Raw genomic sequence first — 25,970 nt, forward strand, 5'->3', positions numbered from 1 at the left:
TCTTCTTCTAATTTCATGGCTTCACTACTTAGATTCTCTATTTTGGTGGAGAGCTTCATTAGCCACACTCCTGTCATTGTTCAAATGAGAAATCTGAAGGATATACTCTATGTTTCCCTCTTCCTCCATTCATCTTCCATTGTATAAGGTCAAAAACAGCCTGAGTTTGCACTCTTGTTTCCCCAATGTCTCAACATCATTCAAAGCCTGAAATATCATGTGCCTGGATTATTAAGGACTTCCTAACTCATCTCTCTACCATCCATCAATCCCCACTACTTCAATCCACCCTCTACACTGAAGGGAAACTGGTCTCTCGAGCACATATGCCTTTAATTAACTTTTTAAAAAATTAAAATTGAATTACATTGCTCTTTTAAATAAAGATATCATAGAGATTCTTTTGGCTATATTTTTATTAAAAAACACTTGTTGCATTTTCTGTATGTACTAATTATTAGAAATACAGCAGCAAACCAGACAAATTATCTTCCTGTTTTCAAAGAGCTCAAGTGTCGTGACCATGAGATACCCACCGGGACAAAAGGGAAGTTTCTAAAAATATGACCCCATGCCGCATGGCCAGTTTTCCCTGAGCTAGTAAATATGTAACTAGGAGAACTACAAGCCCCTCCCCCTCCAAATCTTTAGTGATTCAACATTTTCAAAATATAGTTTCATCAGAATTATTGGAAGGCTATTCAAACTTTATTTTTTCTTAGGTAACTAATGAGCGCACTAGTTTATCAAAAGCTGAAATTTTATATAAACCTTTCAAGGGAAGAGGAACAGTTCTAACTTACAAGAGTGTTGTATACCATTTTCTGATTATATTTTGCCTATGAATTATAATAGTATCGATCTGTGATCTCTTTTACTTCACTTGTTACAATTCCCTCCTTTCTGCCTAATTCTGATCCCTATTCATTGAACTGTTTCTTGCCTGTTTTCATTCCTATGGATATCTACTAAAAATTACTTTTGGGTAATGAGAAATAAGGCACCCTTGAAGGGACATATTCCACTCTATAAAAGCCATACTATAAAGTTGGGTATCATTAAGACACTGAGTTATAGACCTTTGAGTTCCTACCTTGGATCCTTTGGCTCTGGCTAGAGCACAAGGAAATTAGAGCATGAAGGATTGTGCAGAAAGTTTGATGGGCCACGCATGAAAATGGCAAACTTCATTTCTGCCAAACACTTCATTGGCTAGAACACAGTCACATGGTCTGGGAAATAGTAGTCTTCCTGGATGCCAAGGAGAAAAAAGAAAGGGCTTTTGCCTATTTGCATATATTTGTTACATTTCTTTTCTGTGAGAAAGTGAATATTTCTATCCTCACTTCATAAATGAAGATAGGATGTACTAAGTAGCTTACGTAAGATGGCATACCAAACAAGAGGGAGAGATAAAATTCATATCTCAGTAGTCTGACTCTGAAACCACTTATCTTTCTACAATTTGTTTCAGGCTGATTGTTCCTTTCTTGGGCCTTTCCAGAATAATGGAGAAGCGGTGGTTGCCCTATTTTCACTTCATTATTCTTTTTAGTAATGCATTTGATCGATACATTTGAAAGAAGCACCCAAGCATGCCCGACTCAGTCCCCCTAATCGCTATAGAGCACCCTGTCTTCAGAAAGTTCCTGTTCATCTTCCTGCTGTATATAAAGTGCCTGCCTAGTCAGGGACACTTTAAGGTTCTGCCTGAGACTAGTGTTGGGGAGCAGAGAGAAGATTATTTAGGACGTGAATCTTAGAGGGACTTGGCCATGGATCCAAAGCACTTCCCCAATAAAACTTTTCACTGATGTAGCTGCTATCTTGACATTTCTCCATCTCCATCCTTTCTTCCTGATGGCTCCAAATTTGTCAGAAAGAATGGAGAGTCACTGGTCTTATAATAATCTACTATTTTATTTGTTTTCCCAGAGTAGTAATTTATTAGAATACAGAAGAAAGAAAAAAATCAGTGGAGCCTAAAGTGACTAACACTCCCAGAAGGACATGTGGCCATTGGAAAGTCTAAGACAATTAAAGCAGTAACAGCTTTTTTGTACTGCATGATACTAGACACTTTTGTTTTTAATCATGCTATTTAACTAACATTGGTTATAACCAGTAATGCAGCAGTACCTTGAAATGGGTGGCTAATAGCATAAATGATCCCAAGGATACCTTTGTGTTTCTTTAGAATGCATAGAAGCTTAACATCTTTGGATGACCTGATGACTAATGCAGATATTCACGAGGGGGAAACTGAGCTCAGAGAGATGACACGAGGCAAAAAGTTTACGGCAAAAGAGTAATGAAGATAAAGGACTCCTGGGACTTGATCTAGTTTTCAGTATTTAATTTTCAAGAGCAAATATATTCTTTATTGTGAGTAACTTAATTCATTTGTAGTGAAGGAAAGTATCCTAACATATGCTCAATAGGAGAAGGTTAATATTTCACTTCAGTTAATCCATGAAGTGAATCTAACTGCAATTAATGAGGACTGCGTTTTAGATTATATTTTCTAATAGGATTTTTTAATGAATATCTCTTTTTCCACAGTGGAAAACACATATGAAGGAAACTCTAGTAAACATACTCTAAGTCATAACATAAGTGTATAGCCAAGCTAGAAAATAAGCTAAAAGTCCCTCTCTACCACTTAGAAGTACAACGTAATAAAATTCATTATAATAGCATTCTAGTTTTGTCATAAAACCATAACAAACCGTAGTTATTACATGAAAAATAGAGTAGCTAATATTTTGCCTAGTAAAACGATAGTAAATTGGTTCTAGTAATAGCAACACTATAATAATTATACTGAAAAGTAGCTGCAAGTTACGATCTGTATATTTACTATGCTATTATAATAATTATAGTTCTACCATAGATTTCTTCCATACAAAAGCTAAATTTACTCTAGTAATTGCATTCTCTTTTCTCTTCCACATAATTATAAGAATATAAAAGTGTAACTTTTGATTTGAAGTATGAAACCTTCAAATTTTTTTTACCATTATTAGATGATTGGGAATTAGGGAAGATTATTTAAAGAAGAAAAACACAAAATGTTTCCAAGAAAAAATATATCTACTTGTATGAGACCAGTGAAGAGTCAGTAAGATATCAAAAGGTAAGTTATTACCAAACTGTAGGCATAAAAAAAGTTGTCTTAATATATAGAATACACACTAACCCAAAATAACTCAGCCAAAAAGAAACTATTTTATGTCATCTCCAAGGAAAGTCTCTCCCCCATTTCCTTGAGTGGTGACATGGACCAATGCACCTGGACTTCTCCTGCAACTCCAGCCCTCAGAAAAGGGCAAGGGCTCATCACCCCTGAAAGGTAAGGGGTTTCTAAGGAACAATGACCCAAAAGGGCTCGCTGACATTCATCAAGAAATGCAATATACCACTGAATGGTAAAGAGCCTAGGAAGAAATCTAAACAGTTTCTTGGCCATAGCCATTCTTTAATGGATGTGGACATTTTTATTATGAGGATGCCAGTCAAAAAATTTTAATAAACGACACTTCCACTTCTATAGACAATAAAGCTCTCCTTCCCCATCATTTGCTTCTATTTGTCCTTACACTGGAGTGATCATACTGTAACAGACTGGCTAGCTGTTCACCAAATCTGTTTCCATTTTCAGGACATCGAGTTAAACAATGTTTCCAAGACAGTTTTTAATTAGGTGGGGGCCATATGACTCTGTTTCGGACAAGAGGACATTTGCCACTTCCAGGACTCCCCTTGTGAGATCCTCACTGTACCATCCCTCCTACAGCTTGTAGAGATGAGAAAAACACAATGAAAAGAACACAAGTCCCTGTGTCTCCTGTTCATAGCAGGGCTCCCTGACCCACATAGGCTATAATGTGGGCAAGTAATTTATCTTTATGGTATTAAGCCATTGAGAATTTGGGATTGTTCCTTATAGCACTTAACCTTCCCTGATACAAGCTCAAGTTCCACTGGCCTCTACATTCTGCTTTCACATGATTTTAGAAGCAATCACAGAAAGCAACTTGAACTGTGTGGTTTTCTCTTTCTCTTCCCTCCACTTGCTCCCTCCTGGCTTGCTTGTCCATCCTTCCTTCTTTCCTTCCTTCCTTCCTTCCTTCCTTCCTTCCTTCCTTCCTTCCCTACCTCCCCGCCTTCTTTCTTTACTTCTTTCCTTCCTTCTTCTCTTCCCACTTTTTCTTTGGGCTGATGGAGATTAGTAGGTCGAAGACTGTAATTCTCCCTTACCCCTTATTTCCTGGTTTTCCTTTCTTTCATCCCTCAGCACCATCTCTTTGCTTGTGTTTTGAATTCTATTTAGAATAATATTGTAAACTCAAATGTGTAATGTTTTGACTGTAACCTCCTAAGAACCTCTGCTGAATATCTATACAAATCTAGCACTGAGATTTAAACAGTAAAAGGTTTATGTACAAACTGTCTAAATAGCTTGAGGATGTACTGTAACAGTGAATTTCCTGTTATTTAAAACTACTTAAAGTAAGGCAGAAAAACACCAATAACTTTAATTTTGAGCTCTATAATTCCTAAGGCAGAAAAAGAATTACGTTTTATTATGTTTAAAGGTGTTTTTTTTTTTCCGTGCTTTCCTGCCAATTGTCTGTTTCCAGAACTTGCATTGTGTTGTCTCCTTCAACCCAGCTTCTTGTGCACATCTCTGCTGTGAGGTTCCAGACAATTGTTTGCACTTCTTGCAAGAGAATCTGCATTTCCAGCTTCCTAACCCCACAATAATTGCCATATTTTATAAGAATTGTCTCAGGATATTTCCCAAATTGAAATGGATCACCTCACTGTGTTCCCATTGCATTCGTTTTCCTAAAAGGAATTCATCTGACTGTATCCCTTACAGCCTATTACAAGATATTACCCAAAACACACAAATATCTGTCAGGGTCTTTCTGCATTTAGCAAATTTTCCTCTCAACAAAAAAATGCAAGAAAAGAAAAAGCAGGAAAGCTTCAAGTGCAATGTATGTCCGTGTATTAGATAGGGCTTATTATTTTTTAATTGCCTAGAAGTGAGTGCATTTTTAATAGAAATTGTCAAAAGCAAGTTTTGCTCTAAATGACATTTGGATTGCATTTTTTATACCTTGCTGACATGAGATAATCTGGTTAATTTGTTTGGAAGACAGCCAGCATGGGAACATTTTGCTGCTACTGATCTGTTGGTTTGGGTTGGAAAGTCTCCAACAGCATTGCTGAGGAGATGTCCAGGGCAAATACTTCCACTCTCCTCCCTGGTCTATGGCAGACATCCGGGGTCATCCTGGAAGTGGCCCCTGAGAGTGACACCAGAATCCTTAACACAGTGTTAAATGCAGTTTTCTGTCAATCGATCAGAATTAAACCTTGAGTTAGAACCTACTTGCTGTCCCTTTATTACATTACCGAACCTGGGTGTTAAGATCAGAAAGGCCTACATTCACAAAGGCTGCCACTAACTTGTTATTAATCAAAAGGGTGATTAATACCACTAAAAGTGAGGCTGGCACCCAAGTTTCTTCTTGTTTTGCACAGCCCTCTTTGGGCAGGTAAACCTTCAGACGGTAAAGCCATAGCTGGGTCAGGCACCTGTCATCTCATGGATCCAGAGTCCTGGCAACATCCCTTTATCAAACTCTGGATTTGCTGGCTTCCTTGAAATGCAAAAGGTCTGACTTCCCCCTCTTAATCAGAGCACACTAGTTGAAGGGTGGCTACATTTATGTCCGGGGCATTTACACCTGCCTTTCCTACAGTAGCAACCACTCCTTTCTGGGGCATTTCTCTTGCTGTAGCAAAAGCATATCTACATGTGTTCTTATGTGCATGCATATACACACTTCAGAGCTGGGTAGGGAATCTTGCTAGCTATGTCAGTCACCCAAAACAATGTCCAGCACATCATTAGGTATGAGATACATGTTAGCTCACTTGTCTTTTGGGGTGGCTGTATTATTTGTTGCTCTTGTAATTATTTCCTACTTTATCAAAGAGACTTGGGGGTGGAGGGTTGTCATATTCAAATAGAAATCAAATGAATTATTAGTTGAAATGCTAAGTCTTCTCAGGCTTTATGCATGGAAATCTCTGATCACTAGGAACAGGCCTATTAGAGTTTTCTTAAAAGCTTTTTTTCTCAATTATGTAATTATAAGGGGTGAATAGCTACACCTGGTATTGAGAGGACAATGGAAAAAGAATGTTCAAGAATGTGTTTGTTTTTTTTAGAATTCCATACCAAAATGTCCATATCCCCTTTGATACACAGAGAATGGAAACTATGAGCAATTTACAAAAGATGCTCAGAATCTTCAGATAGAAGGAGATCACTAGGGTGAATGTGGATGCTCCATTTAAGGTCCAATGGCAAGGAAGAGCGATAATGGTCCTAAAATTCAATTACCGGGAGACAAGGAAGAATCTAGGTTAATGTTCTGCTCTCGCAACAAGGGATTAAGTGTTCATTAGACAGAGTTTGTGTATGTTTGTTCATTTGCTACTGTTAATGCCAGATTCTGGAAGCTTCTACTGACCCAGTGACTCTGGCACGGTCATTGGAGCTTGGGGAACGATGGCCAAGCCTGTGTGTGAATTAGAGAGAGCTGGAACGTGGCAGTCTTGCAACACTGGCAGAGATCTGTGCATGGCAGGCAACTTGGCTGAGTAGAATAGCGTCTCTCAGACACTGCAGTCTACAAAAATGACCCCACGTGGCAGCAGACAACAATGACGGTGGTGCAGTTCAGGCCCTCCTAGACCAGGTAGGTGTTCAAGTTAAGACAGGTTCTGCTTCAGAAGGAGCCACCAGCTCCACCCACGGGGATTCTTAGGCCTTTGGTGCTGGAGAAATTCAAGAGCAACAACCAGGATTTCACTGCTTATATGATATCCTTGCTCAAGTGACTAATTGAAAACAGTTAAAATGGATGTTTATGAACTGAACTAGAAAAGCAAGATGTTGGATAAGTTTACATGTGCAAGGTCATCTCTTCCCTATCCTGCTTCTTGCTCGATACGTAGGAAAGAGGAGAAGCTAACCTATGCTTCCATAAATGGCAAGTCTTATTTACTATTGCCAGCAAAAAAAAGAGGCTAGAAAAATCCATCCAAACTCAAATATGTAAATGACGATTCAGAACTATGCATAGAAGGACCTTCAGAATTTATCACTACAGGTAGTGATACTCTTTGTAATAATGTGGATAATTAGATTCAATCCACTGCTGTTAAGCAGCAATTCTACACAAGGCACTATGTTTGAGACTTTAACCTTGAGACACGGTATGGAATCATGAAAAGTATTGATTCAAGAGTCTGACTGCCAAGTTGCTATTGCAGCTTTCACCTGCTAGCTTTGTGCCTTAACTTCTCCGACCCTCGGTGCCCACAGTACAAAGTTGGGGATAGGACCTATCTTAGAGATTGGATGTCAGAGTTGAATGACTATGTGATTTAAAATTCTTAAAGGAGTGCCTGACACATCATAATAATCACACTTTGTTATAGTTGTTATTGCCGCAGTATTACTAGCAGTAATGGCACTAGTATTATCTTACTTGACTTGAATGGGAAGGACTGTTAGACCCTTCCAGGATAAAAGGCATTGAAAACTAAAAGGAAAATAAAGAAAGAAAAGGAAAAAAAAATCAAAACGGGACAAATAGTTAAAAGTAAAAAAAAAATACTGGGGCACCTGGGTGGCTCAGTCAGTTAAGTGTCTGACTCTCGATCTTGGCTCAGGGCATGATCTCAGGGTTCGTGAGTTGGAACCCCACATTGGGCTCTGCTCTGACAGCGGAGAGCTTGCTTGGGATTCTTCCTCTCCCTCTGTCTCTCTGCCCCTACCCCACTCATGCACTCTCTGTTCTCACAATAAATAAATAAGCTTAAAAAATTTTTTTTAATGTAAAAAAATACTAATTTGAGACAATTGGGAAGAGAAACCTTTTCAAAAAGTTTTAGTCAGTATGCAAAATAAATTCCTGAATCAATACGTGAAACAAACGAACAGACAAAAACTTTGTAAAGTAGAAGTCTAACATCCATTTTGTCCCTATTGGATTCCCCTCCCAGTGTATTAATGTCTTTTTTGGGATCCAAATATGAAATATCCACCAAATAGCATACTTCTTCCCCCTCTACAGCCACAGGGTTGGTGGGAGGCAGGAGCATAGCTTATAGCTACCAGTTGTTGATGGCTGAGCAAGATGATAATTGGTAATAATTACCAGACCTCCAAGACATGAAACAGAGTACAGTTTGCTATCTCATTATATTAAGGAGACGTGGCCTCTGCTCTGAGCACAAGTGGGAGCTACAGTCACAGAAATAACTTGCAAAGCCGAAAGCAGCAGTGACGTTTTGGTGGCTCGCCATTCACTTCCTCTTTGGACTCATTCTCCTTCTCCATACAATGACTTGTGTCAAAAGTCACAGTTAAAAAGAGGGCATGCGAAAATATTAGTTTTGTCATTTAAGGGGAAAACAGGGAGAAGATTAGCTTTTGTATAAGATAGAGACACATACAGTTCTTAGAGAAAGATTATTTTTAAGTTGTGTCTACACTAAGAGTCTATACGTATGCTAACTTAATTGTTTTTGTGATGATTACCAAACAATAAGTTAAATTTGGTAGTTCTTTTCTCTCAAGTGGTTTCTTTATTCTTTCTTTCTTTATTTTTTCCTTTTTGATCTATGAGAGGCGGTCCGAGTATCAAAACAATTGCTGATTCAAAAAAACTAACTCATTGCTTAATCTTTATTTTTTTATACCATATCAAGAACTCATACAAAGAGTTAGTGTATCCCAACTCAGAAACCAAATGGTGACTAATGGTCTGACCACATTCAGAATACAGGAGTTAGTTAATGAATCGTTATGCTCTGGGTTGCGTGGCCTACAACTGGGCCCGTTTTCCTTTCTTTACTTTTCAATCGTCTCCGTCAGCTAATTTTAAGTTTTTACACTTTATTGTGTGTAGAGGGGGAATGGTTTTCATATAGCATTTCAATGACACAAAGGAGTAACTGGAGTTTGTAGTTTAGAAAGTGTTTCAAATCAGTAACTGTGCCTAACATCAGTGGCTACGATTAGAAGCAATCTCCTGCCAACATGACTGATGCCACCGGCAAAGGGGAAAGGGAAGCAGAGGGACCAGTGAACAGAAAGCCCCCCGTGGTAGGGAAGAGGAAAGTCCCAACAGTGTTGGAGAACATGATATCCTATGAGTATCATAGGGTCTTCTACAGGGCGGGGGGGGGGGGGGGGAGGGTTCATTAGTTGGGTCATCATATTCTGGGACCTAGAGTGGGACAAATTGCTTAGACCATTAGACAATATGCCATTTTTCCTTTGTTTTTTTGAATAATTTGTTTATTCTCATTACAAAAGTCAGGTATTGGAGAAAACCTAGAGCTGACAGGAAAGAATAAAGAAACCAAACGTAATCTCACAATCCAGAGATAACTTTTGTTAATCTTTTACTTTTTTATCGCACATGTATGTGTGTGCATATGTTGATGTTACAATATAGAAAAACATTTTTGGTTGCTTTGAAAACTGTATTTTAATATAAAAATAGTAAGGGTCACCTGGGTGGTTCAGTTGGTTAAGTGTCTGACATCACATCAGGTCACAGTCTCATGGTTTGTGAGTTCAGGCTCCACATTGGGCTGTCTACTGTCAACACAGAGTCTGCTTCAGATCCTCTGTCTCCCTCTCTGCCCCTCCCCTGCTCTCTCTCTCTCTCTTTCTCTCTCAAAAATAAATAAACATTTATTATTTTTTAACGTTTATTTATTTTTGAGACAGGGAGAGACAGAGCATGAACGGGGAAGGATCAGAGAGAGAGGGAGACACAGAATCCGAAACAGGCTCCAGGCTCTGAGCTGTCAGCACAGAGCCTGATGTGGGGCTTGAACCCATGGACCATGAGATCATGACCTGAGCTGAAGTTGGATAGTTAACCGACTGAGCCACCCAGGCGCCCCTAAATAAACATTTAAAAACTAATAGATGCTTATAATGGGAAATTTCAAAAAAATTCTTAATTCTACTTTCCATATATTTGTGTTTGTTTGTCCAAGTTATTATTTTTTTCTTTATATGCATATGTGCTAACTCTCTACATCCTATTTTAATCTACTCTTTGAACAACAGGACATGTACCTCTTGCCAAGTCATGAAACAATGTTTCTGTAATATGTCTCTTAACATTCCACTGAATGGCTATATCAGTGTTTAGTTAACGTATTATAGGATATTTGAATTATATGAATGGTCATTTTCTTTTTTTTTTTTAACTTTTTAAATGTTTATTTATTTTTGAGAGAAAGAGACAGAGCATGAGGTGGAGAGGGCAGAGAGAGTGATACACAGAATCGGAAACAGGCTCCAGGCTCTGAGCTGTCAGCACAGAGCCCGACACGGGGCTCGGACTCACAAACTGTGAGATCATGACCTGAGCTGAAGTTGGACGCTCAACCGACTGAGCCACCCAACGCCCCATGAATGGTCATTTTCTAACATCTAACAGTATCAACAATTCTAAACCAGCCCAGCTGCCATTGACTGAATTATTGAAAGTAGAACTTACTGAAAAAAGCGTGACAAAATAGCAGCAGTTTTGACCCAGAGTAGCCAACCTTGGCCAAAACAGGATGGTCTGTATATCCTCTTTCCTACACAACACTGCTGTTATTACCAATTTACCAAACAGAATAATATGAGGGATACTTGGCATTTTATAATCAAACATCATTTCAGAAATGTCCATATGCAAATTCATAGTAATCATTGGAATTAATTGCTATTTACAGCAACTGTATGAAAAAGCTTTTTGTTCGTAAGTTCTGTAAATGGAAATATAAAAAGATATAAGACAATGTGACTTTCATACTACAACAGAGGAAATAACAAGTAAACAAGGCAGAAATCCTTACTTTCCCCCTTGCTTAGTCATTTAGAAAAGAATTAAAACTCAAAGCAGGAAATTCATGTTAAGAATGTTTTCTTGAATAAGATTTATTTATTCCTTATATACATCTGAGGCTACCCATTTTTATAAAAAAGTCTATGCTTTTATAAAGCATCTAGATGGCCAGGGTATCAAACTAAACAGCATATTTAGTCAAGTTTATCAAAACATTAGTTAATTTTAAGTGTATCATCATACTGGCCATTAGTGATGATTAGATGAAACTTCAAAAGAAAGAGGATGTATATGTGTTTATGTAGGTAAATGCTCCACAATTTTTACATTTTACTGCATTTTTTAATTAAACCATTCAATGTTTTTTAATCACGTAAACCAAAAATATCAGTTAAATCTCACGTATTATCATAGGTCACAGGTGTTGATCAGATAAAGTCCCCAGGGATGAGGATTACTGTGTCCAAAGATGAATATGTGCTGTATGAATATAGTATAATTGCTTTATTCATTTTAAATGCACATATATCTTCATGCTTGGAAGAAAAATGCTGATCTATCTATAGTGTTGCAGCAGACTATCCTCTCTCCTTTCCAGAATCCTTATGAACAAACTTCAGGCTCTTCTCCATAAAAATCTTGCTAAACAATATTGCTAATACTGACCATTCAACTAAAGCAGCCAACTATTCAACTAAACAAATAGTAAATACATTCAGAAAGATCAAACTCCTTTTCTTTGGTCAAAATCATTGGTAAGTTCAATTGAATCAGTGGAGCCAGGATACTCAAATAGACAAGACTCTAGAAGTCTTCATCGGTTTTACAGGATGGAAACAATTTTCTTTAAAAGCGTAATACACAGTGTAACAAAAAATGAAAAGTATATTCACCACAACAGTACCCAACTAAAAACAAGCTGCAGAGATTCAACCATGTGGAAGAGTTTCTACCTTACAAATTCTCGGGGGCTTGAATAAGAAAGCTTAGGATAAGAGGTGTGTGTGGTGTGGTGGGAGAAAGCAACCCTTCGTGAAACAGCGTGTGGTTGGGTTAGAATGTACTCAGTGAAGTTATTATTCCCTTCTTCTCTCAGAGAAATAGAATTCTTGAGCTATAAAAAGAATAAAGAAAGCTAGATAAATATCTGTGCAGTGCTGAAAATGCTAATTATTCTTTGTTCTTAATATACAGAGGCACGGTGCTTCTAATAGAGCATGGGCTTTGGGATGAGATGCTCTGGGTTTAAATCCCAGCATGTCAGCTGTGTGACCTTGGGCTAGCAACTGAATTTCCTCTTCCTCCTTCCTTGTAAATTATAGATAGTAATACTTGCCTACTTTTCAGGGCAGATATAAGCAGAAAATGGCCCACGGCGGGAGGGTTGGGGGGGGGGGGGGGAGAACAACCTAGGATAGTACCAAGCACCTGCTAGATATTCAACAAATGTTAGTTTTTACCTCTTCCTTTTTTTAAATACTAACACTAGGGTATCTATTTAAAATATACTTTAGCATCTGGGCATTTTCAGTTTTACAAGGCAAGTTCAAAGTCTTCCTTTGGTTCGTCTGTTTCCCATAGTTTTCCCTGTTTTATTTTACTTCATAGCATTTATCATCACTTGGTAAATATTTGCCTATTTTTTTTCTATTTTCTGCTATGAGAATACCAGCTACAAAAGGATGGGAGTTTTGTTCATGTGTGAATCTCCACCACCAAAATGTATTCCTTATATAGTGGACATTTCATACATATTTGGTGAAATAAAAAATAAATGACTTATAAACTTGCTTTATTTGAAGCTGTTTCCAGCTTTTCTTATTGAAAGAGTTGGCAACAGTGCACCAAACTATTTGTAAATTAATATGTACATGAATAGATGGCATCATAATGTATACTTTTGCAGCTCCCCATAAGATTAATAGTGCCCTGACTATAATCAACATTTAATCAATATTTGTTAAGTGCGCTAATGTGAGTTTCTTATTCAGCCCATATATATGCATGAGTATGTCTTCAGATAGCAGAAAAATACAATTTCTTATTTTGGTACAGAGAAATTAATGGGGTTTTTCCGGAGATAAAATACCATAATCATATATTTCATAGTAATGTATATTCATGATTTACCATAGCAAGTACTTCAGGAGGCTTGTAAAAACGAAAACAAACAAACAAAAAAAAACCCCACAAAAAAAAAAACAATAATCTGGAATTTGTTGAAAAAAAGAAGCAACAGTCTCAAAATAGAGTCACTTGTGCCAAGCTCCATGTGAGCAAACAAAGACTTAACACCTTACCTAACTGCAGTTTCAACCTCTCGGAGGAATGCCACCTTTAACCAATCTACCTGGAATTGCCTGGTCAGCACTAGTGAGGTGATCTGCCGTATAGACCTTTGCCTTCCTCCAAAGGAAAGTGGCCTTGCCTGAAACAATCCACTCTCTGTTAGAAACTTCTTAAACCGTTTGCTGTCCCACTTTTGCCTACAAAAGTCTTCCATTTTTTACAGCCCGTCAGAGCTCCTTTCTACTCAGCAATGGGATGCTGCCTGATTCATGAATCAGTAAAAAAAAAGACAATTAGATCCGCACATTTACTCAGTTGACTTTTGTTTTTTAACAGAACTTGGTGGCAGTAGCAGGACCAAATGAGACTTCTAATAGCTTTGGGGATCACGAAAAACACAGGCATGGTATCTGCAAAACTTTTCTCACTGTTTCCGAGGGCCTTGAGGAAATCCCTCTCAGTCCTGAGCTCTTTGTCAAGGCTCCCAATCTGATTGACTTTCCTGTCCCAGGCAGGTCAGCTTGAGCTGACACACAGAACCCAAGCCTCTAGCTGGTAGTTTAGGCCACAACTCCCATTTGATTGGAAACCCCACCCCTTCCTCCTGTGCCCAGATTTCACCCTGGAGATAGCTAGTGGTTCAGTCTTTAGTTTGCACATCCTCATTTGTTTGTAATCAGTCCATACTACCCATTCTTTGGGGTCTCCTGGTTCAATCTTTTTCCCAACCCCCAGTTCTGTGTTAGGAATTGCTGGTAATGCATGTAAGCCTTCTATTAGCCAGTCTCCAATAATGTCTCTTTGGTTGCTGCTGATATACACAATCCCATGTCTTTACTCACTATTGGTTTCTGTGAATGTACACATGAGGTAAAGGCTATTGCCAATGGGAATCTCAGAAGCCAAAAGCCACGAAAGGTGTTGGGCATGAATTGAGCATTTAAGAGCTGTTAGAATGCCTGACACCTAACCCAAAATCTCCCCTATAAGAATAAGCTGGTCATAGAATGGATTAGATTGACACTAGGTCACACTGACCAAGCTCAAGAAAATTTCCTTGCAGTGAGATACACTGTAAAACATCACTCAATTCCCAACCCAGTTGCAAATACCTTTTGGGTATTAGTTTGGCTCTGAGAAACCCAAAGTCTTAGCATACAAACAAATAAATAAATATCCTTAAATCCCAAAAAGTTGAATATGCCACACCTTCTGGCTCACCTGCTTTTTAAAATTTGTTTTAAATGTTTATTCATTTTTAAGAGACTGAGTGTGAGCAGGGGAGGGGCAGAGAGAGAGGGAGACACAGAATCTGAAGCAGGGTCCAGGCTCTGAGCTATTGGCACAGAGCCCGATGCGAGGCTCGAACTCACAAACCATGAGATCATGACCTGAACTGAAATCAGATGCTTAACCAACTGAGCCACTCAGGCAGCCCCCAGCTTATTTTATGAGCTGTAGTACCAGAAACTGTAGATATCTACAAAAATGGCAAAGTCTTACTAAAAACTTAGAATTACAATGGCTATTATGGAGAATGTTCCAATTAGACAAGATCACTTATTAAAGAATTGCATTTGAAAGCAAGTGTTCCCAAGTGAAACAAACCAGATGGGACACATACTTTTATTGGTATACAGAAACTTCCAAAAGTTTTCAAAATTCCAAAGTAGCTAAATTTAAAAACTTGTTACAATAGGCTAACGAAAATTTAAATACACAAACTTGTAAACAAAAGTCAGTCAAACTGGATAGCTCCAAAGACTAGGCACTTAAGATAACAGCTGCCCGCCCCCAGGAGTCCACCATAAAACACTGATTGTTGGTTGATATCTCAGTTATAATAAACTGGGACACTGGAAAATATTGTCCTCAAAGGGCTTATACAAAATTTTCAACATTAACATGAATGCCCTCATATCTGCACCCAAGTGAGAGCCCCCGTATAGGCCCTGCCCAGAGTTGATGGGACTCTAAAGGCTTCTCCAGGAAACTGCTACCAGTTACTCCCTTAAAACAGCAAAGGAAAAACTAAAATCAAACTTAGTTATAAAACAAAATCGACCAAATTCTAGTAGATACTAGTGATAAAATAAAAACTGGCCAAATTCTGGTAGGTACCACAGCTGCACTTTTTAACTTCAACCTCACTCGGAACCTACAGATGAGAGATCCTAGAAAAACCATCAGAAGCTAGCTGAAGGTGACTTCTCACCAGAGTCAGCTTCCCCAGATCTCTGTGTACAGTACCTGCTTGGTCGAGAGAGAAAAATAAAATTTCACATTGTCCATTCTTTTCCAAATCCAGGCCATTGGTTATTGATCCTTGGGAGGACCTCTAGATATTATGAAGACAGTAGATTTTCCACCCTCTTTGCAAATCCGTCTTGGGTCCATGGGGTTGTTTAATACTGAAGGAAATATTTACTGTGGTCTCAGCTGAAACCTAAGAAGATATTTGAAAGGGTTAATCAGATATTTGGCCAAATTGGAAGCTGATATTCAGAGCCTAATATGAAATTTTATTAAACCTTCTCCCCTAAGCTAAATGTACTCAGAGGGAAAGAAAAAGTATTCCAACATAATTATATGGGTGTGTCAGCCCTTTGATATCATCCAGGTTACAACCCAATTCTTTGAGGAATTAGAACCACTTATCCTCATCCTAGAGATCTTTGTAAGAACACAAATGCAGCTCTAGAAGCAAGTCAAAACCTGTCTATCCTTTTTCACGATTAACTTCACTTATTCATCTCAAAAGGCTTGTGGTATTGTAAAACTTCTGGCCTTAGGGAACAAAAGTCCCTGTTGGAGGAATTTGTATTCTTTCCCTATGCCTTTAAGATGTAAATGTTCTACCTGGTCTTCCCAAGGAACTCTTATCTTCTCATTTAGGTCATCTCCTTAAAAAGTAAGCTTTAGGTAGGCAATTACTAAGGAAGAAAAAAAAAGGCAGGAGGTAAGAGGCCTTTTAAAAATAACACTTCTGGGAAAGTTGAAACTGAATTACATAAGATGACTGAGCAAGCCACTTGGCTTAAAAAAGTGAGTTCTTCAAGATGGTTTTTCTTTGACTTACATGATTTTGATTCGTTAGGTCATAACTTCAAAGTGCACTCCCGACATTGGGAATTATCTCACCTATAATCATAGTAATCTCCCAGGTGCACTATAGTTTTTCATAAGCTTTAAATGGATGTTCGCCATAAGTGTCCACTAAGCAAATGATTCCCTTAAGTCAAAAAGGAATTAAGAGAATGATTAACTCCAAAAAAAAAAAAATGTAAACTTGAAGTCATGACCCGTGAATATGACAGATATTCAGCAAAAAATGTCATGACCTAACCTATGATTATCACACAGAGGATCAGTAAAAGCTACAAGAACTACAGCTGGGAGTGGTGCAAATTCCTTAAATGTTGATCACATCTCTCAGTTAAGCTGAGAGTCTGATCAAAAGGGAAAGATTGTTAAAAAAAAAAACAAAACAGGTCCAAATGGAGTCACTTGTGCTAAGCCCTATGTCAAAGACTTAATACCTAATGTAACTGCAATTTCAACCTTTCCCAGGAATGTCACTTTTCAGGAATGTAACCTTTAACCCATCAATCTGGAATTACTTGGTCAGCACTAGTGAGGTGATCTGCCTAATAGACCCCTGACTTCCTCCAAAAGAAGGTGACTTTGCCTGAAACAACCCACACTCCACTTGAAACTTCTTAAACTTTCTCCCTCACCCCACTACTTTCAAAAGTCTTCCATTCTGTACAGCTTCTTGGAGCTCCTTTCTATCTCCTACGATGGGATGCTGCCCGATTCATGAATCATTAAATAAAGCCAATTAGGTCTTCAAATTTACTTCATTGAATTTTTTTTTAACAGATTGAGTTGTCATTCATACATGCACAACCCCACAAATATAATGTCATAAATGTTTAGGTGTGTTATGTATGCATATGTGTATGTGCTTGGTAAGTAGATCCTGGCTGTCTATTTGTTGAATAATTCATTAATATATTCACATATGTGTATATAAAACAAGCTATAAAAAATGTTTAGACATTGTGGAATGATACCATAAATGTTGGGATAAATGGTAATTGCCAAATGTCACTAGATTGAATTGTGAAGGAGGAGGAATGTTGAAATTTGATTAAAATAAAAGATAAATGGTGTGAAATGAACTTAAGAGAAGAAAGGTTATATAGCATGTTTTTATTCACCATCCTACTAATATGTATATATATTTTTGCCATAGGTGAGAGAGAGAGAGAAATGAAAATGCTTTCCAGGGGTCTTTGGAAGAGGATACTGGAAATAAGGGGGTGAAAGTTAAGCTTATAGAGAGAATGTGGCCAACCTCCCTCCCCCACACCCTCCACACTTCAATTCCTGCCAGGCAGGAACTGGAATCTTTTGTAGAGCACCATTATAGTATCAGAAAGTAACACAATCACAAAGGAGAGAAGAAAAGCTTGATGTGCACGCCAGGACTCTAAAAGGCCCCCCTGTGAAGACGACTGTGGCAGCACTAAGTCAGAAGAAAAGACCTACCCAGCTAAACTGTCATGTCTAAGAGAAGCTCTGAAGCTGGCAAGGAAAAACATTTCTCCCCCGAAACGCCTTTCATTTATTTTATTTTTTAAAGTTAGTACAAGAGATAATGCAGCACATTTGTGTAATTTCATCCTGAAGCTCGGCTCTTGAGGAAAGGGCTCTCAGATCTCATGCACGCATGTCTGGCTTCTCATCCCACCCACTTCAGGGGAAACTCTCAGGCTTCTCTTGTGAAATATGCTTGAGAGGTGATCCTGAGCATTGGCAGAGGAAGGCAATATTGATAATCTAGACCTGTGTGTGCGCATGCAAACACACACACGCGTACACACACACACACACACACACACACACACACACAGCTTGGAAGCTTCTCTGTTCATTTTCATTTGCTTCATGGGTCAGAATATTCTGATATTGTTCTCATCCCACATCACCTTATCCCATCTCTTTTATTCCTCCAAGAATAGTCTGAGGTCTTCCAAGTTGGTGTGTTACCTTCTCAGTAAGCAAACAGGAAAAATCCGCTAAAATACAGACATCCTCTAACACTGCCTCCCCCGCCCCTATCGCCCCTGCACAAGCACATGCGCAATGCACACATAATTATCTGCCCCACCTTACAACGGAATTGAGGCGGTTTCATGGGCCTTTGCTGGTGCTAAGGCCCAGCAGGTTTGGAATCTGGAAGCTGAAGGAAAAATAAAAGCTGGGTATGCAGAGGAGCCAGAAGGAATTATTGCCTTTTCCTGGATCGGACCTAGAGAGAACATTCACTTACGTGATTTCCTCGCTCCAGGGTTGTAAAAAGTACCCCTAAAATGGGGAGGTAGGAGAAGGGAAAGAAAAGGTTAAAGAAAAATGGACAACCATAAAAAGATTTATAATTTACTTTTGAAATAAATCAGCAAAGGGAGGCCCAATCTGCCATTTGCTCCGAGGGCTCTGGGATCCCACACTGAATAATGTGCCATGGCCCATTTTGATCGGCACTGAAATTAACAATCAGCCAGCCACTTTATGAAATATTATCTTTGTTAGCTTTACCACTAACAAAAATACACTTCCAATTTTTCACATCCACACACTACATCTATTAAAGCAATCTGGGAAATTAGTTTGAGATAAACTGTACAGCAATTTTATTCATAGCTTCCCTGTATCTCACACTGTTAATCTGCATCACAGCTCACTAAATAGTGCCTAATGTTTATTGCATTTAACTGAATGTATACGATTCTGAGGGTACGCCAGGGACCGATTATCATAATTATACATGTTTCTATGGTAACCCACAAGTCTATCAGTTTTGATTCATTATATTGTTATACCTTCTAGCACTTTCTAATTATTAGGTGCCCATAAAAAGTCTCAGTCTTGCTGTTACTATAGAAATGAGCTATAGACAGGCCTCAATTCTTAACCCTTAAAGGACCAAAATATATAGACTCAGACAGCTGGTAGCTATTCACATAACTGAATAGCTAACAATTTTATCTATAACTTAAATTCATAATTGTTTTGCCGTTATTAATTTCTGAAAATATTTCACTTAGACAACTCTTGAATAATGATCTCAGATTTTATAAAATTGTCCTGAGTTTCCCTATCCATGATGTATACCTTCAGGTGTGGTAAAAGATACAAAAACACTAATGCAACACTGAACTGGTAGCACAAAGTGCAAAATCAAGTCTTTCAAGACGGATTTCTTATTTCGTAGGTAAAGAACGCAGTTGTTGGTGTAAACATAGAATTATATGTTAAGGAATAACATCGATAAATCAGAATATAATGGCAAAAACTCAAATGCACTGAGAGTCTTTAAATCAAGCATCTAAAATTGCTTCCCAGCAATATGGCTATTTAGGTATAATTTAATATTGCTACTTAAATTGCAATTTGTAATTTAATATTTTCATTTTACTTTTTCTTCTATAGTCACTAACAGAATCCTGTGAAAATTGAAAGGGACTGAGCAGTTTCATTGTCTCTCTAACCCTCCTGCTATTATAGTTTTCAATTAGAAGTGCCTTTTAATTTAGATCAGGAAAGCTCTCCTAAAGTGACAGCTCGCCCTTCACACTGCATATCTATTTATTTCGGAAGTCAACACACCATTCAATAACCTGAGAACAGCCCTGATTGCTATGCTAATAGTATTCAGAAATATGTCGACACCGATCGAAACAAGTAAACTAAGGCTAATTCATAAAGTGAATAATAAAAGGCAGAGGGAAGCCTTTCATACCTTCTACTACTTCAGCTGGAATCCTAAGCTTACAAATTTAATTTTTTCCCCTCCCTTAGGGAAATGAACACTATATGATAACCAAACTGAAATTAGATTTTACCTAATATTACAGCCTTGCCTATTTGACGCGGCTTGTTTTATTATATAAAGCTGCAGTGGGAAGCAGCGGAGACAATGACCGTGGATGTTAATGCTTGTGTGATCTAGGAGATGCTTGCTTCAGCTGCAGCGTTCTTCAGCTAAGAGCTAAATGCATTTTGCTTTTTGAGGTGGGGGGAGGAGAGGGAAAGCCATAAGAATTTTAAATGTATGCCCACATTAAAAAACAACAGCACATGTTGGGTAACCATTTTCTTCATATTACAAGCCCAAACCACCAATGTCCATAGGAGCTCCTCACCAATTAGGCATAAATCAGATTGTATAAGCAACAAAAGATATGGTCATTTGCATGTTGAAGTTCGAACTCTTTTCATAAAACAGAGAACCAACCAAAGCCTTTTGTTCCCAATTCTTGCATTGCCATTAGCATCAGAGAATAATAGATTTACCACTAAACAGAAAATTAAAGTAGATTAAGAGTAAATTAAATCAGATAGTTTAAAAACTCCATTCATCAGTACATGCATATATTACCACATGTATGTATGTAGTCTGAAATTGATTATATCTAATTCACATTAAAATACGTCTCCTCCTACATCTGGATATTGATTATCCAGAATAATTGAACTGTATCTGAGTAATATTTTCACTTGCCATAGAAACTAAACTAACCTTTAATAATAAATATCTTATTTTTCATTTTGTTCATGCTTTCATTCCCATGATAATCAATTAGTTACTCCATCTAATTCACTAGTGCACTCCCAAAATCTACAGATCTTTTTCATGCATTTTAAACTAAGCAAATATATACATACCTTGAAAAAATCTAACAAAATATATAAATATAATGTGACTCTTTCTAGATGAGTCAAAGGAATCTATGAGAAAAACATGATACAAAGGCCAAGATTTCATATACTTGATTAATAAGATTTAAGAGCAACAATAAAACTTCTGAAAGTGACCATAATCTGGTGTGTGCTTTTTGAGAATACCTAAAGATCACTGCTAAGTTTGTGAATCCTGGGGGGGGGGGGGGGGTAAGATGGGGGTCAGATACCGAGGTCACCAGGGTGATTAGGCAAAGAACACAGAGAAAGTAAGTCGTTCAAGCAGCAAGCACATTACCACCTGGGATGTCATTTATTTCCCAGAGATAGAGTTGAGTTAGGTCGCTGCATGGTAAAACCATGAATTAATTATATTCTGCCCACCCCCAGTGAGCATAAAGTGCTCAAATTTTCTTTTTGGGTGATAGGGAGAAAGATGACTTATCATTCACGGTTGGATGTTAAAATCCCAGAGGAGAGAGCCAATAAAAGCAGCTCCTAGTGACAAAAATCCAGGAGCTGTACCGTCACTATCCATCAAACTGAAATGTTTTAGGATTCATATTTATTTGCACCACTTTGCCACAGAGGAAAATGTCTAGTCAACTAGAGATTGTATAAATTCTTGAGTTTTTGATGCTTAACAGAAAAGTGAAAAGACATTAGCGGGTTGTGATTTCCTTCAGCAGAGAACGGGTTCATTTGGAGAAGGCTGGCCAGTGGTGAAGGGAGGCTCGCAGCCCCACACAGTGGGCCTCAGGCATTGTTCCCAGCCCCAAGTGTCAGTTCCCCAGTACAGCACCCGCCACGCTCTTGACAGAGGGCCGGGCCAGGCTCCCCTCCTTAAAGTGTCAAGGGTGAAGCAGAAAGATAACGTTGCTTTTGTGGGGTTTTATTCAGGGGCCCTGGGGCAGTGGATCGTTTTCCAGTTTAATTATGAAAAATCAGAAAAGGAAATAGATGGCTTGCTCCCAGATTAGGAAATAGCCAGGAAGAGTAACAGAGTGGGGCTAGATAAAAGAAAATGAATTCTGATCCAAGGGAAGGAAGACGTTCTGGGGAGAAAAGTGTAGGAAGAGAAAGAAGAACAGGAGAGACTCTGCCAAGCAACTGCCACAGGCAAACAGTACTCACCCACCTTATTCAGTCTAATACGCTTCTTTGCTGATTTTCTTTTATGTGCACTTAACTTGGGTAAATGTGTGGCTTGTAACTGTCAATTGCCTACAGAAGCACTACGGTATATAATTGTCAATGCCTATAATGCCTATAGAAGCACCACAGTTCCAGGCAGGACTGGGCTACAAAAATAAAGTGATAAGGGAGTTTCTCCTACAGTATATAAAATGTGATCTCTACAGAAGAGAAAATCAAAGTATTTTAATGTTTATTTTTCTCTGGGCCTGTGTGTTATTTGAGTAAAATACTATATTGCTTATATTTGAGGAACACAAAAAAAATTCAAATACTTTAGCTTCTCCTATTTAAACCATGTAAAGAAAGAATATCGTTCTCTCTCTCTCTCTCTCTCTCTCTCTCTCTCATTTTCTCTTGTTTTTCTCTCTTTCCCTGTCTCCCTCTCTCTAGCTCTCTCACTCTTTCTTTTACTTTATCAGTGCACCAGCAGAACACTCATTATTATTCACTCAGGAAAACAGTTATTTCAAGAGGCTAATCAGCAATACTCACCATTTATGTTTAGTTGTTACGCTACTTGGAGTTTAAAAATGAAAAATCACCAGGATCAACAAATATTTGTTTGATTCTCACTGTCTGGCTAATAGAGAGAACTCCTTGGATAATCTACCTAGAGCATATCTGGGCTCACATGTGTTCCCCACCAACAAGCGATTTACATTTCATTCCACGGGCAAGATACATATACTAAACCATTAAATATATCAGGTGCCTCCGGAAAACCAGCGTGTCAGTGAGTAAGTGCTCTGTGACTCAGGTAAGGCTGGGGTGGTTAGTGAGGATTGGGACTACCAGGGACTTGAACCTGGACTACAGTGAAGGGTGGCTATGGATCATGGATGGGAGACGCAGAAATATAGTTGACAAAGCTGGAAAATAGGATCTCTTGAAGTGGGTACTCTATGAAGGTGAAGAAAAAGCAGAGAGGGTAGAGAATATTAAGTGATTGGTTAATCAGTATGAGTATTTGTGTTGTAATAGAAAATCATTAACAATGGTTTTGAATGGAAGATAATAGATTGTGTTCTCAGGAAGAATAACTTGAAAAATCACGTCCCAGAAGACTAAAATGAGCAAAGGTTTTGGCTAAAAAAAAAAACAATTAGACGCTCTTATCCTTCTACAAACAGGAGTTTTACAAAAAAGTATTCATTGGAAGATGAAAAAGAAATGAACATTATGAAAGAGATATAAGATATACACATTATGTGAGGAGAGGAAGAGATAAAGGGTGAGTCCAAGCAACCAAAGCAAAGAAACCAAGAGAACGTTGATGCACTGGTGAGCATAGGTTTAGGGGTAAGAGAGGAAGCTTGGTGGTTCACACATTGTTAGACGCCATGATGAAGCCCCACAGGCAGTAGGATTTTGGTTCAGAAAATTATAGTAAGAAAGAGGTCATTAATTTTCACTCTCATGATCATGCATAGAGTTACTGTTTTGTGTTTCAAATAGACCAGTAGGCAAACTGATATGGATGAAAAGAAGAAACTGAACAGCACATGTGATACAAAATTTAACATCATAGGAATGAATAAAAGCTATAAGAAGATGTGGAGAGAGACAAGTAAATAAATAAGAATTGAATCTTATGATTTCAGTATCTGTGAACAAAGAAATAAAGAAATAAAATAAGGGAAGAGAGGAAGTAGGAGGAGTCACAAAGAAAAAGGAGAACAAAGACAATAAGACATCAAGAAGAGTGAAAAATACAAGAACTTAAGGTGGTGTCAAGACCGGGAGAAGTTTTAGTGACATCAAATTTGTGTGTGTGTGTGTGTGTGTGTGTGTGTGTGTGTGTGTGTAAAATAAGAGAAAACCAAATATATCTGAAGGCACAACAGGGGGCACTCATGAAAACGGATAAATTAAATGTTCCACAGCAAGAAGCATTAGTCGATGCCCCCAGAAGCAAAGGCATAAGGGGCAATGTTTAGTGAGTCCCAGGAGGACTTTAGACCTGGAAAAGCTGGTGTGTGTGTGTGTGTGTGTGTGTGTGTGTGTGTGTGGCGGAGGGTCAAGGGAGAGGGTGTATTCTTCTGAAAAGGAAAGAAGAGAAAATAGGTGACGGTCCAGGGATATTCTGAGGTTTAAAGAGAATATATACATGGGGATGTAAGTAGGGAAGAAGAAATATATGCCATATGGTCTCAAACTAGAAACAAATGGGTGAGTAAACCAGGCAGGGTTAATAGAACCAACTGAATGAGGTCAAAAAGTACAATTAATATTGAAGAGCAAAGGGGCAGGGACCCAGTGTTGCTATTGTGAACAATAGCCACCTGGATTTTTACTGCTAAGCAGAGCTTTCATCTGAAACTCTTGGAAGCCTACCAAGTGGGAACAGTGAGACAAACAAAACGGTCAGCAAAAAAGGACCATCTCAGTTCAATTAGACATATATTTCTTGAGCATTGATTACATGCCAGGCGTGGTATTAACTATTAGCAGGAAAAATTTTTAATGGTGTTCTAGGACCTAGAAGCTTGCAAAAAAAAAAAAAAAAAAAAAAAAAAAAAAAAATGTGTGCTAGTTTCCTAAAACTGTAAAAATGAGCGTCCTCTGACCAGGATGACTCAGGATGACATGCAGCTAGATTCAGATGATACCTCCATTCTTTTCCATATTTGCTGATATGAAGTCCGCGTTTCCAGCAAAGAAAATGAAACAAAATTGAACATTGAGGATTAGACAAACTAAGACGATACTACTAATAATTCTGTGGCACCACTACAAGCCAAGAAGAAGACAAGTGGGCCCGTTATTGCCCAACTTCCCTCCCTTATCAATTCCAAAGCTGTCGGTGTCCTTGAGATCTGCACCAGGCACGAACAGGGAACACAGCGAAACGATGCCCGACAATAGTTACATACTAAATGACCACTCTAGGAGGAATGTCATCTCATTTAAACTTCACATCTTTGTAAAGCAGGTGTTATCATCCCATTTTATAGGTAGGGACACTAAAGCTAAAAGACAATATGTAACTGCCAAGCCAAGGAGACTGAAAGAGTAGGTGAGCAATCACTGATTCAAACATAGCTGCATCTTTTGTCAAAGCCTGTTTTTTTCCCCTTTGCCAATGACACTCAATGATGTGAAGAACATGTCAATGCCTGGGCCTCATCACGTAAGAATTGAATCAGAATGTCTGTGTGCTGCACAGCCTTCCTGGGTGATACTAACCAGCCGTCACCTCTGAAAACCACTTTTCTCCATCGAGCTGCATGCCTCAGGAGTCTCCCCATAGATGCTGAAAGTGCAGGTCTCTTCACCCCACTCAATGGCCGTCACCCCAGGTACTTTTCAGGCCTGCTGGATGTTGGCACCGTGAGTCCCCATCACCAGTCCCATTACGCCCTCTCGCACCGTGAACTGGAAGGCTGCCACCAGCTGCTTACTTGTCTCTAGGTGTTTGGTAGCTTCTTTGTTGCAGGACATGAGTAGCAGTTAAGGCCGCAGGCTTAGAAAATGCATGTCACCCAGCAGGGACGACGGCTTCAGCGGGGCCTCTGTGGTTGAGAGAATGAAGAGCGCACTATTTGTGATGTTGAGAAAGATGCAGTTCCATCCCAGTGCTGCCTTGAACTCTTTATGGACGTTTTCATTTGAGCAGGCCTCTCTGAGATCCTCAGGCACGGCCATGGTCACCTTGAAGAAGCTGCCTTTGGTTGCAAGAGGATTGGGATTGACTGGCCGCAGCCGCTCCAGGGTGACAATCTCATTGTAAGTGGCACCACAGGCAGCACATTCGATGACACAGAAATCTCCCTTCATCATCCT

The 25,970-nt window shown here is 38.6% G+C and overlaps 1 long non-coding RNA gene across 2 annotated transcripts; it reads left to right on the forward strand.

Annotated features, from left to right (window-relative positions):
* The first annotated feature begins 3,030 nt into the window (after window positions 1–3,030).
* Window positions 3,031–19,226, forward strand: LOC121038197 (uncharacterized). Of its 2 annotated transcripts, XR_005794220.1 has the most exons (6): window positions 3,031–3,136; window positions 3,246–3,352; window positions 6,534–6,782; window positions 12,617–12,674; window positions 16,683–16,688; window positions 17,500–19,226. It is a non-coding gene; the product is annotated as an uncharacterized LOC121038197 (long non-coding RNA). The 2 variants fall into 2 exon arrangements; XR_005794221.1 differs by lacking the exon at window positions 16,683–16,688.
* The last annotated feature ends 6,744 nt before the right edge of the window (window positions 19,227–25,970 follow it).

The sequence above is a fragment of the Herpailurus yagouaroundi genome, unplaced genomic scaffold (assembly GCF_014898765.1).
Source record: "Herpailurus yagouaroundi ecotype Mexico unplaced genomic scaffold, PumYag 165, whole genome shotgun sequence".
Classification (NCBI taxonomy): domain Eukaryota; kingdom Metazoa; phylum Chordata; class Mammalia; order Carnivora; family Felidae; genus Herpailurus; species Herpailurus yagouaroundi.